General features: G+C 41.9%; 1 protein-coding gene across 1 annotated transcript in view; it reads right to left on the bottom strand.

The window, feature by feature from the left end:
• LARGE1 (LARGE xylosyl- and glucuronyltransferase 1) overlaps positions 1–14,456 on the bottom strand; it is a 515,425-nt gene that overhangs the window by 291,891 nt on the left and 209,078 nt on the right. The gene's annotated exons all lie outside the window — the stretch shown is intronic.

The raw sequence follows: 14,456 nt of genomic DNA, 5'->3' as shown, positions 1-14,456 counted from the left end.
AGTCATCAGAAGCACCCATTCCTAGGTAACAGCTTACCCTCACTTTCAGTATTTCTAAAGCTTTTCCTCAGTTAACCACAGTCAACCAGCTCTCACTGAAGCAGCACCCAGAATACATAAGAGCATGACACAAGGGCAAAGCTTCTGGCATCAAATGGAAATGGGCTCAAAACCTAGTTCTGACCATTTGCTCGTGGGAACCTTAAGCATGTCACTTACACGCCTGCATAGCTACATCTTAATTCTGTAAAATGTGAGAAAAGCTTCCTCATAAGGCTGCTTTGTTGAATAAGTGAGATATAAGTGTAAAATATGACACACAAAAAATAAATGTAGGATAATAGTAGCAGATATACCTTACTGAGCAACTGCTAGGCAAGGAGCAACAGGTCAGTCAGGAAGAACTACTCAATACTACTGTGCTACAAAAAATGATGACATAAATTGCAATACCATGAATGAACACCTAGAAATAAAGCACCATGAGAAATCCATAGATGAGAGTGACCTCTGATCGGAAGGAGCTCACGCTGTTCAGAGAGACAGATGAACCACCGTTAAATATAAACACAGGGCCAAATGTGATCAGGACTGCAAAAGAGCACAAAGTTCTCTGGGAGTCAAGATAAAGCAGGGTAATTCCGACCGGATCAGAAGGAAAGGGAAGCAGCCCTAAAGGACATGCATGGACAGGAGGAGAAGGGAGAGAGGATGCAATCCCAGGAGAGCAAGGGGAGACCCAGGTTGGGTGCACTAGGCGTGGGTTAGGGAGCAGAGATGCTTATCAGAGACTCTCAGGAGCAGAGGAGAGAGATGAGTGTGCCTGAGCATCTAAACAGTCCAAACCCCAGCAAGGTGTGTAAGACAGCAGAACCCACCCACCTCTTGCACCCAGCCTTCTGTGCAGTCCTGTGTTCCAGACACACAAAATGTCTCTCAGCTTCCTACACCTCCTGGGATCTCTACACCCTGGGCCTTAGCATATTTGGTTGGCTCTGCAGGGAACCCTCTCACAGTTGCTCACTCAATAAATCCTTACTGAGCACATGCTATGTGCCAGGCATTGAGCTGCCGCATCTTCCTGTTCTCAGAGTACATAGTCCTACACCCTTCACCTCCCCACTCAGCACTTGGAGATCTCCTAGCCTGCACTGGGGCTGCCATCGTTTGCTCCTAGAATTCTTTCCTGGCTAGCCAGGTCTAGGTTAGGGGCCCTTCCTAACTGACAGTTATCTCAGCCCTCTGCTCCTACCTACCCACCCTTATACAGTGTCTGCCTGTCCATGTCCCCACTGGGAACTGAGTAAAGTCAAGGATCACATCAGGTATGGAATGAGTAGCCCCATGATCTACAGCTCAGTGCCTGGAATACAACAGGAGTTTAATAAGTGAAATGAATGGATTATGGGTGGTGGGTTGTAGGCAGGTATGGGGAACAGATGTGGGCATGTCATTTAGGAGATTATTTACACTAGGTGGATGTGAAATAAGAATGTATCTGACTTAGTGCCCAAGGAAAAGCAACAAGGAAGCTGAGTCCAGAAGATTTCAGGAGATCAGATCTTAGCTACGGGGGGAAAAGCAGAGAGAGAAGGGGACACTGAGGGTCCCAGTGGCAATGTTGTCAGGACAGGGGATACAATAAGAAGACATACTGGAGAAAGATGACAAGCTCGGGATCAGGTGTAACATGGCGAAGATGGGAGGGGCAAGGCCAGTGGTGCAGCTGGATGGGTGAGTCTAGACCTGAGGAAAGTTATCCAAGGCCAACCCGCCATATACAGAGCAGGTGCTTCAGGGTGATCAACTAAATAAATGAGTCAGAGAAGCAACAGTATTGCAGAATTCTCCATGGGAGCCAATGCCTGAATGCTGCAGATACTTCATAAAACCCTCTGTGTTGAGGGAAGGGGCACACCCGCCCAGAGCTTCCCTAAACGTCCCATAAGAAGCTTCCCTATTGGGTCTCAGGGTGCTTAGTCACATGAAGAGACAATGGCATGTCTTTCACTGGCCATGACATACCTAAAGGCTAAACCAGAGGCAGAAAGATGAAGTCATTGGGAAGACAGGTGGTCCATTTAGCCCAGTGTGGGCACGTCTGTCCCCCAGGGCCACAGGAGTTACATGAAGCCTTATTCATGGAGAATAAATAAAAGTAAGCCTATATAACTGTCAACATGCATCTTCATCCTCGGTGGAGGAACAGCTTCATTTTTGCCATGAGCTGGACCAATACTAGATGGACCAAGCCAGTTATATTTGCTCCTTGTACCAGCTACTATGTCACACTTTGCATACCCTGTATCCGTGCTTGTGTTGTTCTCGCTCCATGGAATACCCTGCGCCTACTTGAAGCCCCATGAATTCCTGTTCATCATTCAACACTCCCTTTGCAAGTCATCCTCCCCTGGAAACCTTCTCTGAGCCTTCCTTCTGTCTTTCTCCTGCTAACTCTGCACCGTGTGTGAAAAGTTAATCTACCACCTGTAGCAAGCCATCAAGACACATATCAGACCCTGGCTCTTTGTCTCTACTGTAAGGCCCCAAGGACAGAAACCATCTTTTCATTCTCATTCACAGTATCCAACAAAGAGCAGGGCAAGTAATGGGGCCTCAATAAACGTTCCTGCCACAGAACAGATGGCCAATGCTCCTCCTTTTATGTCACCGTAAACACCACCACAGATGGTAAAAACAGTGAATGGCACACTTTGCTATTGATAGTTCAGAGTTTGGGGTCTGCTCTAGAATGGCTGCAATGTTCACTGAGTGACCTTAAGAAAGTTACTTCATCTCTCAAGGCCTCAATGTTCCCATCTTCAAAACCAGAACAGTAAATGGCAAGTAATATTGCACTTGATAACTGTACAGATAAACCGAGGAAATATATATAAGGAGCTTAGTAAAGTACCTGATACATGGTAGGATTTCAATAAATATTATCTATTATCAATTTTAACTTATGCTACTGCTATTTTCTCATTAACTTTTGTATCATCTTTCCAATAAAGTATTTTCAATTAGTTCATCCATCCATAAACAAAAAGTATATTGAATGAATATATGTCTGACAAAAACTATTAAGCAATAACTATGTGCAAGGTACAGCAGGGATGTGAACGAGGGATGAGCTGAGAGTGCTCTCTTCAAGCAGCTTACAGAAGTAGAGAAAGACAGGACACAAAACACTACACAAACTGAAGAGCATGCAGTGCCACCACACCGGGTTACTATACACAATTGCAGAGCAGGGGGAGTGGCCCACCTCCCAGGGAGCCATCTGCAAAGGCTGACTTAGACAGGAATGTGCAGGATACTCTTAGGGTTGGATGGTGTACAACCTGCACATCTGTCTATACAGGATAACTCTGCAAGGAGGAACATGAAAGCCACATGGTTGTGAGGACAGAAGAGATGACTTCCCAGCAGGGGAGAATCTGGAAAGTTTCCATGAACTATATGACATTTAAACTGGAACTCTGGAAGGGTGAAGGCAGAGCCGGTGAGAGAGGCATTCTGCAGATGTACAACTGACCCTTAAGCAACACAGGTTTGAACTGCACGGGTCTACTTGCACATGGACTTTTTTCAAGCATACACAGAGTGGGAAACCCAAGTATAGGAGGGTCAACTTCTCTCACCGGCAGATTCTGTAGGGCTCACTGCAAGACTTGAATATGTATGGATTTTGATACACGCAGGGGGTCCTGGAACAAACCTCCCATGGATACCGAGGGACACTATCCAAATAAAGAATGGAACAGAGGTGGGAAATACAGAGCATGTCTGTGAAAGAACGATAGCCTTATTCAGGTAGATCATAACAACATTTATTGGACACCTGCTGTATGCCAGGAATGGGCGGATACAAAGAGAGATGAGTCTTAAGAGCAAGTGAATTCCTAAGAACCGCAAATTTCATTCTCCAAGAGAAAGAGTCAGGCAAGTTTGGAGGCTCGGCAGGCAGCAGATGGAATTTGCAGTTCCGGGAAGTAAGAACCTAGATACAGAGCCGAAGTGGGACCAGCATGGGGTAAGAGGAACAGGCGCTTAGAGGAAGATGCGGCAAACATTCAGATGGGGCTTCCTCCTTTCATGTTTTCTTCCTATGGTCTATTTAAAGTCTCTCTCCAGAAGGCAGAGTCAACCCCAAAAGAATTCTCATCTCTATGACAATAGTAGGTACCTGCATTGTCAAAGGGCTTAGTGTGGCTCAGTGGCTCCCCTCATTAGAATATGAAGATGCTTAATTAGAGGACACACGGGGCCCAAGGCCCAGGTGACCACTGATACCCTGGCAGTCTGCTGTCAGTGTCTCAGCAGGCTAACTAGTGGCAGTCCATGACTCACTCCTGTCAGGTGGCATGTTCAAGGGGTCCTACTCATGGTTCACTTTGGGCACCATCATGAGAATGTGGGACCCTCACCAGACCGCGGTTCCTGTTAGTACAATTCTCTAAGGCCCACTAAGCCATGGTACATACAGCTGAAAACACTGCCTAGACCACTTTTCTTGGAGTATCTGTGAAAGCCAGAAGCTTCAACTTGTAAATCCAATTGCCATCCAGATGGTCCCACTTTCACACCCCACAGGTTCCTGGGAATTGAGACGGTCCCAATTACAATGTTCCTAACACACCAAGTCCCTAATGATTTGTGGAGTGCTTGTCTGGTACCTGTCTCTCCTCTAGAATGTAAGCTCCATGGGTACAGAGCCTCAATCTGCTGTTCACTGCTGTGTCCCAGCCTCCAGAGTAAGCAGGGGCTCAATCAATTTCCAGAACAGAAACCATTTTGCCCTCTTTCAGCCCCTTACATGGTCTTCCTTCCAAATTTCCTGCCTGAGTTAAAGGTGCCCCACTCAACCAGCCTCAAAAGTTAGAAACGGGAGCATCCCCTGGAATACTTCCCCACCCATGTCCCACACATCCAATAAATTTCAAGTTCTGAGACTCAGCTTAGCCTAACGATTAAGAACTGGATCTCAGATGCAAAACTGCCTGGCTCCTTCTTATCTTGGTTCTGTCACAAACTAATGTTGGATCTTGGACAGGTTTCTTTTCCTCTGAGTCTCAGTTTCCAAATCTGCAAAATGGGCTTGATAATAATAGCTCTTGCCTTATACTTATTGTCTGATTGACTGAACTAAAACATGTGAAATGCTTAGAACAGTGACTAGTAGGAAGTCAGGACTCCGTAAATGTTAGCTAGCAAATCTTATCCAAACTCGGTGATCTTCATGAAAATGTTCACTCTTTTTCTCCCTATCTTTCTTGCTCCCTCTAATATATGCTTCATTGCCTAAGCCCTGTGTTTTCTCTAACATGATCACACAAAACCTTGCTCACTGTACAAAGTATAAAGCACAGCCTCCCACATGGAGCTAACAGGACCTTCAATGATCTCATCCTGTCCACCTCTCAAAGTTCATGTCTTCTCACTCCTTCCTCCCACCAGGCACTTCAGGTTCTTTATTCCCCAACTCAGCTTGTGACCAGCTCCTGCTTCCCCTGTAGGAATAAATTCAAGGGCCTCCTCCCGAGGAAGGCACTCCATGTCTATCCCATCTGAAATAGTCTTGTCTCCCCTCCATCCCATGGCCTGGTTGGGTTTCCTCCTAACACTCATTAGCACTGGAAATCTCCATGTTCATCTGTAGGTCTAGCTCCTGTCCTGAGACTGTCAGTTGTCAAGGATAGAGTCTCTAGTTTCACAAAGAACCACCTCCAGCTTGCTCTCTCTAGAACCCCAGTGCTTTCAGAGTGCCTGGCCCTGGGCACAGTTCCACAGCTGAATCATGTGCTCCTGCAGGCTTCTGCTCAGGTTGTCCCTCTTCCTGGGCCGACTCCCTCTGCCCCACCAACTGCTTCTAACCTACTGTCCTCCGGTTAGGCACCACAGCTCTGAGGAAGCCAGTCCATGGGGTCAGATGCCCTTCTCAGCAGCTCCAACTGAATTCCGGGCTCAAAACTTAACTTAGATTTTTATAATAATCTCCTGACTACTCACTTACCTGATGACTGCAAAACAGGGTCTTAGCACTGGGAGCAATATTTTGTTAAGAGTTTGTTTTACAACTTCTTATAGATAGAACTACCAAGTGATTGTTTAATAAAAAGAATGAGTAAATGGATACATGAATCACTACCTAAGAGATCCAAATGTCTGGTAAGAGCTAGGTATAGAGGCATTAAGAAGAAAATATAAGAGCAAACCTTTTAACACTGAGTTAGGTCATTGTTTCTTGGATATGACATCTAAAGTACAAGCAATGAAATAAAAAATAGATAAACTAGATATTAAAACAAACAAAAAAACTTTTTTCTCTTTCTGCTCTCTGTCATGTGAAGATACAGCAAGAAGATGGCTGCCTGCAGACCAGGAAGAGGGCTCTCCCCAGAACCTGACACTCTGGCACCCGATCTCAGACTTCCCAGCCTCCAGAATCTTATGAAATAAGTTAGTGTTAAGCCAAAAAAAATAAAATAAAAGAGAGGGAGAGAGAGGGAGAGGGAGGGAGAGGGGAAAGGGAGAGGGAGGGGAATGGGGGGGGAGAGAGAAGGAGAAACTTTTGTGCTTCACAGCATAACAGTGAGAAAGAACTACCAGACTGGAAGAAAATATTCAAAGTATATATCTGGTAAGTGACTTGTATCCACGATATATAAAGATCCTTTATTATTCAAATAATTTTAAAAAGTAAGCCAATTAAAAAATTGGGCAAATGATTTGAATAGTCATTTCTCAAAGAAGATACACAAATGACCAACAAGCACATGCAGAGATGCACAACATCATTAATTCTTAGGGAAATGCAAATCACAGCCACCACAAGCTAACATTTCATACCCATTAGGATGGTTAAAATAAAAAAGACAATAACAAGTGTTAATGAGAATGTGGAGATACTGGAACCCTCCAACTATGACTGATGGAACTGCAAAATAATGTAGCTGCTTTGGGAAACAATTTGGCAGTTTCTTAAAAAATTAAGCATAAATATAAATTCCTAGTTATATATAAAAACACATGGAAAGATGCTCATACAAAAGCTTATACACATTCTTGGCAAAACTATACATAGCAGTCAAAAAGTTAAAAAAAAAACAAGATGGCTATCAATTGATAAGTGGATAAACACAATGTGGTATATATCCATACATTATTGGGCAATAAAAAGGAATTAAGCACGACACATATTACTTCAAGATGAACAATTTAAAACATTATGCCAAATGAAAGAAGTCAGTCAAAGACACTAAAACCTACATGGTTCCACATGCCTGAAATGTCCAGAATAGCCAGACCCACAGAGACAGAAAGGAGATTCGTGGTTGTTATGAGGTAGAAGAAGGAGAAAATGAGGAGTCCTGGGTAAGAAATGAGGGTTTCTGTTCGAGGTGATGAAAATGGTCTGGTATCAGAGAGTGGTGATGGTGGCACAATTCTGTGAATTTAATAAAAACCACTAAAGTGTCCACTTGTAAAAAATAAGTTTTATGGTGTGGGAATTACATCCCAATATTTACTTAATCGTCAGTGACGGGGAATGATGTCTGACCTGTGAGTTAGAGAGAAGGTATGAGGTCAGCTCTGCTCAGTTGTTTCCGAGCTTCTTTCCTTAGGCAGCTGTACTGAACAGGCAATGGTGTGCCCACATGGGAAGGGCTGCAACTGCTTAGATTGGCCTCTGACAGGAAGATAAGTGCACTTCATGGGGACATAAGAGAGAGCCCTATTTGGGGTCACGGTTGAAAGAACATTCTACAACTCAAGATTGAGAGCTCAAAAAGGAGACTATTGTATGCTTTATATGTGTGAATTCTGAGTCTTATTTCACATTTAGTTCCTAACTCAGGAAGGTAAGAAATAGTTTTAATGACAGAGCCCTGCAAATTCCAAAATCAACCAAAGCCTATGAGTCTATATCCAATTCTCTTTTGTTCAAAGGGAGATTAGCAAGAGTTAGACAGATGTTAAGGACATATTTACACCAAAGTGAATTTCACCAACTGTAGATAATAAAAACTCATTCAGAGGAATCATTTTCTCAATACATGATTCAAGGCTATTTAGTTTTATATTTGTATGACATCTAAAATAGTCTTTTAAGCCAGTCACCAGTTAAAAATATATTTTGTGTGCATAGCTTGAGGCCCATGAGAAGAGGCTTCTTCTGTCTGGACAGGCCAGTTTGGGGTCACATCTTAATATAGAATGAGGCCCACCGAGCCTGCCTGGGTTAGTGCAACATAGGTATTGCTGCAGTATCAAGTGTGTTCCACAGCCAGATCAGACCACACTTCCACACCAAAGGAGAAAGCCAGAGTGTGTTTCCTCTTTGGCAGAGTCCGCAGACTTCATTCTTAATGAGCAACACTCCCATTGCCTCTAGTTTCTTTAACTGCTCCCTTGTTTCAGGCTAAAACACAATAAATACGGTACTAGAAAGAAGCAAAGATGATTAAACCATTGCTTTCTTCCTGTTTTTCTTTTCTTATTTCGTCAGAATGTGCCACAGCCCCTACCCGACAATCCAGGCCTGTTTTCATTAAAATATACAAGGACATTTGAGCTGAAATAATCTGAGTTTACAATGCAATGGCAATTTTAGGAAAAGAAAGAGCCTGTGACAGTAACTTTAATGCTCAGCGAATCTCTTGCACTTAGAGATTTAATAGAACTCATTTCAGAAAATCACAGCAGCCAGAATGAGGGTATTTCAGTGTGAGTCCTTCATTTGAGAGAGACCAAGTGGGTTTGATAATATGGGAAGATTCAAGGACAAGTTAGCAGCATGTCAGAAAACCTCTCCATGAGAGAAGAACAGAGCAACTTTCCAGAAAAATCAAAAGGTCTTATGATACAATCAAAGTAGCATGGATTCCAGGGGCTGGAAAAGCCCAGGTTGGAGGCTTGCTCATCTGCAACCTTGAACAAGCTATTTAACCTCTCTGAACCTCAGTTTCCTCAGTCATTTGTGGGCATAATGGCAAGTAGGTTGGCATGAAGTTCAAATGCAATAGCCCATGTAAAGCTTAGCATCTGAACTATACAAATTAGTTTTCTCTGGTATCATGTTTAAGGCATGACCAGATAGCAAAAATCTCCTACCTGTTCAAAGATATTATCTGCTCATGCTATTCTCTTAAGCTAAAAACACTGATGCCCACACCCTTAAAACCTTTCTTTATTCTACACTCAGCAAGTCAAAAATACATACCTTGGGTGGATGGGGGGGTGGAATGAGGATGATTATGGCAATCATAGTAATGGTAACATCTACACTATTACCCAAAATAGTGATTAAAACTAAAACTAAGAATAATGGGCCAGGAGCGGTGGCTCAAGCCTGTAATCCCAGCACTTTGGGAGGCTGAGGTGAGGGGATTGCCTGAGCCCACGGGTTTGAGAATAACCTGGGCAACTTGGAGAGATTTCTTCTCTACAAATAAATCAAAAAATTAGCCGGGCATGGTAGTGCGCATCTGTAGTTCCAGCAACTTGGAAGGCTGAGGTGGAAGTATCGATCACCTAAGCCCAGCAGGTCGATGCTGGGGTGACCGTGAGCATGCCACTGCACTTTAGCCTGGGGGATGAAGTGAGACTTCAACTCAAAAAAAAAAAAAAAAAAAAGAATAATGATACTAACAATGGTAAAAAGCTCAGACTCTGAAGCTAGATTGACTGGGTTCAAACCCAGCTCTGTCCATTCTCTGTGTGACCTTGAGCCAGGACTTAACAGCTTGGTCCTCATTTTCACTGCCTGTAAAATGATAATAATAGGCTGGGAACAGTGGTTCACGTCTATAATCCCAGCACTTTGGGAGGCAGAAGCGAGAGGGCTGCCTTAGTCCAGGGGTTCAAGACCAGCCTGGGCAACTTGTTGAGAACTCATCTCTACAATAAGTCAAAAAGTTAGCTGGGCATGGTGGCACATGCCTGTAGTTCCAGCTACTTGGGAAGCTGAGGAGAAAGGATCGCCTGAGCCCAGCAGGTCAAGCCTGCAATGGCTGTGAGCATGCCACTGCACTCTAGCCTGAGTGACAGAGTGAGACTCTGACTCCAAAAAAAAAAAGTGATAATAATAGTGCCCACTGCATGAAGGCATATAAGGAATCAATGCATTAATACCTGGAAAACACTTGAAAGAGAGTCTGATGCAAAGTGAGAGCTACATTAGTATTTGTTAAACAAATAAAATATAGAAAAATTTTGCATAGAGTATATCTTTCCATATTAAACACAGGGTTTTTGATGTCCACTTGTATGCCTAATCCTGAATTGTACCCCACATCTTTAAAATAAAATATTCAGGCAATTATCAATAACTCAAAAAATAACAGTTGCTGGAGAGGGCATGGTGAAAAGGGAACACTTCTACACTGTTGGTGGGAGTATAAACTAGTGCAACCTCTGTGGAAAGCAGTGTGTCGATTCCTAAAAGCTCTAAATACCAACCTCCCATATGACCCTGCAATCCCCCTACTGGGAATATACCCTGAAGAACTCAAATCACTCTATAAAAAAGATACCTGCACACGTATGTTTATCGCAGCACTGTTCACAATAGCAAGAACCTGGAAGCAACCATGCTATCCATCAAAAGAGGACTGGATTTTAAAAATGTGGTACATATACATGATGGAATACTATGCGGTCATAAAAAAGAACAAAAACATGAATTTCGCAGCAACCTGGATGGAACTAGAGTCTATAATACTGAGTGACCTCTCACAGCAACAAAGATCTGAGTATCACATGTTCTCACTCATATAGTGGACCTTGATCATCCAACGTAATACCATAAGAAAAGGACTGACAGTGATGGGAAACTATGGGGGGGAGGGGAAGGGAGATGGGATTAACGGTAGTAAATATCTGTCTGGGGACGAGGAGACACCTCTTATCAACAAGGGTGCCTGAACAAAGCATATTTGTATACCTAACCCTTAACTGTACCCCACAATATCATAATAAAAAACATTGATTATAAAAAATAAAAATAATAAAGTAAAAAAATAATAAAATAAAATATTCAAAACAAAACAAAAACAGGGTTCTGCCATGGGTAGGGAATAAGCCAAAGCTCCAAGATGTCCAGTGACTTCCCCAAGGTCACCCACCCCAGGTATGACAAGTGTAGAACCAGAACCCAGGCCTGTTTCTTCATTTTATTCGAATCCTGTGCTTCTCCTAGCACAAGCTAGACAGTGCTTCTACAATGAGCTCAAGCCTGAATAAGCAATAAGACAATTAGAGGCAGACACTGGTCACAAATATGCTCTTTTATCTTACCTGATTTTCAGGGGCATAAGTGAAGTTTTAAAAAAAGAAAAACTACTTGATATGCAAAGTAAGGGAAATAACCCAGCTTCGTCCTGCCAACAGGACTGTAGAGTGTGAGAGTAAGGAGATCATCCTTATAAATATTAAAATTTTACAAGCTGATCCACCTTCCTGCCCAGGAGGTAAACACTTAGTTACTAAATAAATATTTCTTTACTCTGCTCACTAAGAGCTCCGTTTCTGCAAAGAGCAGTAATATGTCCCAGTTTATCTGCAATTGGGACTAGAGTTACAGGCATTCTCCCAATTCTTCTCTGAATAATCTGCCATCTAGGTGACACATACATGTACTGTGCTATTGTCTACTACGTAATAAAGAAATCTTTGTCACATATACTTTGTACATCTTTTTCTCACTCACCTCTTATCTTTACCTCTTTATCATAATGATACAACCAAAAATACATGCCACAAAGAAAACAAAAACAAGATCACCTTTATTTCTACCACCTAAACACAGCATGTAAAAGTTTTATTATATATTTTCTGCTAGCCTTTCATCCCTATAATTTGACCCTGTATATGTGTGCATGTGACATATATGCGTGTATTTATATATTAAAATGCACATTAAGCAGTTTTAACTTATATTTTTACTTATTATATATCATAAGCATTGCTCCATGCTAAGCCATACTTTTAAAAACTGAGTACATGGTTTACTGTAAGATGATGTTCCATTATTTATTTTTAGTATTTTTAAGTATTATCCAATGCTATGATTATAAGCATTATTTAATAAAAGGTTATATTATCATTAGAATCATCCTTTTAGGACAGAGTCCCTAAAGTAGTCTTTTAAGACAGAGTCCCTAAAGGTCAAGGTCTTTGGCACATCCCCTATGAAAGCTCTCTTCAACAGGTTACAGCAACTTTCAGTGTTGGCATTTAAAATAGAGTGTGCTTGCTGTCACCAAGCATACAGAAGAAGTAAAATTGATTTGATGTAACAAAGTAAGCCTTAAATGAAAATCTGCAAAAAATCTTGTCTGGAAAGTAAATTTAATTACCATAATTAACAGTGAAAGGCAAAAGAAGCACCCTGCACCACTATTATTATATTACTATTAACATTAGGAAGGTACTTCATTTGTCAAAGTATTTTATAATCATTTATTAGTTAATCCCCATAATGTGTTTGGGAGGCAATGAAGCTATTTATAGCTGGATTTTCTAAGCTGAAAGTCGTTCAAAAGTCCTTCTGTCTTGATATCTCAACTCATTATCACCAGCATTTCAATTTCAAGAGCATTTTCATTTGTGTAACTTCAGGGATGGGGAGGACTTTAGTGATCATTTGGTCCAAGATGATCAAGTATTCACTGACATAGGACGCAGAATTTTCATAACACATACTAAGAATTTACTCAAATCCTCATGTCTCTCTGAAAGTATGACATGCCATCAGCAGCTGATAATAATACTACTGCTATTTTTACATTTATCATCTTTGTGCTGCACAGTTAACTGGAGGAGTAAACGTTTATACTCGATAGGATTCTTACGCTTTCAATAACTATTAGATTATTTGATTTGTAGCTAAAGCAACAGGGATAAAGTTTACACACAACACCACCAGAAGTTTTTATGACCTTAACATTTTTCACAATTGAGAAATTTCATAACTGAATATCAAAATCATGCAAATATCCTCTTCTAAAAAGTGAGCTTTTTGATTCTATCAGGGAGTGTCCTGAGTTCTTTAATGGAGACAAGGAATAAATATATCAAGGGCTGAGAACCACCCACCTAATTCATGGCTTAGTGTACAAAATACCAGGTTTCAGGTGGCAGATGAAGGCTGTAGAGCTGAGAGGAGTCTTCAGACTGTAGAGAAGATGTGGCATGGCAGAAAGGGCATCTCACTTTGAGTCAGAAGACAGTAGGCCGAGCCCCATTTGGCCACTATTTGGGACTCCCATTTCCTCCTCAAATGAACAACTGCAATCACAATTCCAACTGGACGGAGCTATGAGGAAGACCCAGTGGCCTCTTTTGCTCACTGACACTGTTATATATGTGTATCTTGCTCAATTCTCCAACCCCTTTCCTGCTCCAGGATGGCAATGAATTTGAAGCCTGGCCAACCTCCTGCAGGCACATAAGAGGTGGCACAGCAACAGAGTCACACAGGTGAGTTCGGAAGAAATGACTGAGTTAATAAATGTTTTAGATCAAATAAGTTTTGGGGTGAACTGAGTCACAGCAAAAGCTAGCAGGCTAAAATAATTTTTAAAAAAACCTATAGTCTAAAGAGTTTTCCATTTGTTCCACTATATAGCTACTGAAAATTAGTCAGGTAGTGACATGAATGTGAAACTGAACTAAGTCTGGGCTGGATAGATTAGCTAACTGATTGAATACATATTTTCAAGGTACTTTATTAATGGATTCCCCCCGATTAACTTGTTAAATCAGTAAAGATTTGTTGAGCATATATGTCAGGTACTTTGCTAAGATACTAGGACATATAAGAGTATACGTCAAGAGTTCTGTCCATAAAAGGTCACATTCTACTATAGAAGATGTACCATGAATATATAAATAAAACTCAATGGAATACATCTGATGATAGAAAGACACACAGGGTATTGTGGAATGGCAGATGAAAAGCCCCGACCCAGACTGAGGTTTAAAGTAGGGCTTCCTGTTAGAAAAAAAAGTCTATGCAAATTCTTCAAGGGTAAGAGGGATTTTGCCAGTTTGGGGGCAGAAAAAGATGTAGAAAGAAGGGAGAAATGAACAGACAGAGCAGCATGAGGGGACCCAACAGGCAGGACACACTGTAGGAGGTCGGGGGGAGCCACAGCAGGTCAGAGCTGCTGGAGCATAAAGTCCAATCAATGGGAGGAGAAAAAGTATGATGGAGAATGACCTCAGATCCTAAGGTCTGTGTGCCATGGTAACCCTTGAAAAGGAGAAGCTACTGGAAGGCTTTAAGAAATCAGATTTGCCTGCCTGAAGTATCACTCTAGAATTAGAGCAGATGGGTTTGAAGAGTAGAAACTGGAGAAGCAGAAAGGACACATGAAGGTGAGAGCACAGGTGGACATGAACTATGTCGTTAGCAATGGAAACAGAGAAAAGGGGTGGAACTGAAACCT

The sequence above is a fragment of the Carlito syrichta genome, unplaced genomic scaffold (genome assembly GCF_000164805.1).
Source record: "Carlito syrichta isolate Samal-C Ts95f unplaced genomic scaffold, Tarsius_syrichta-2.0.1 Scaffold308088, whole genome shotgun sequence".
NCBI lineage: Eukaryota > Metazoa > Chordata > Mammalia > Primates > Tarsiidae > Carlito > Carlito syrichta.
This window is presented reverse-complemented; position numbering and strand designations above follow the sequence as displayed.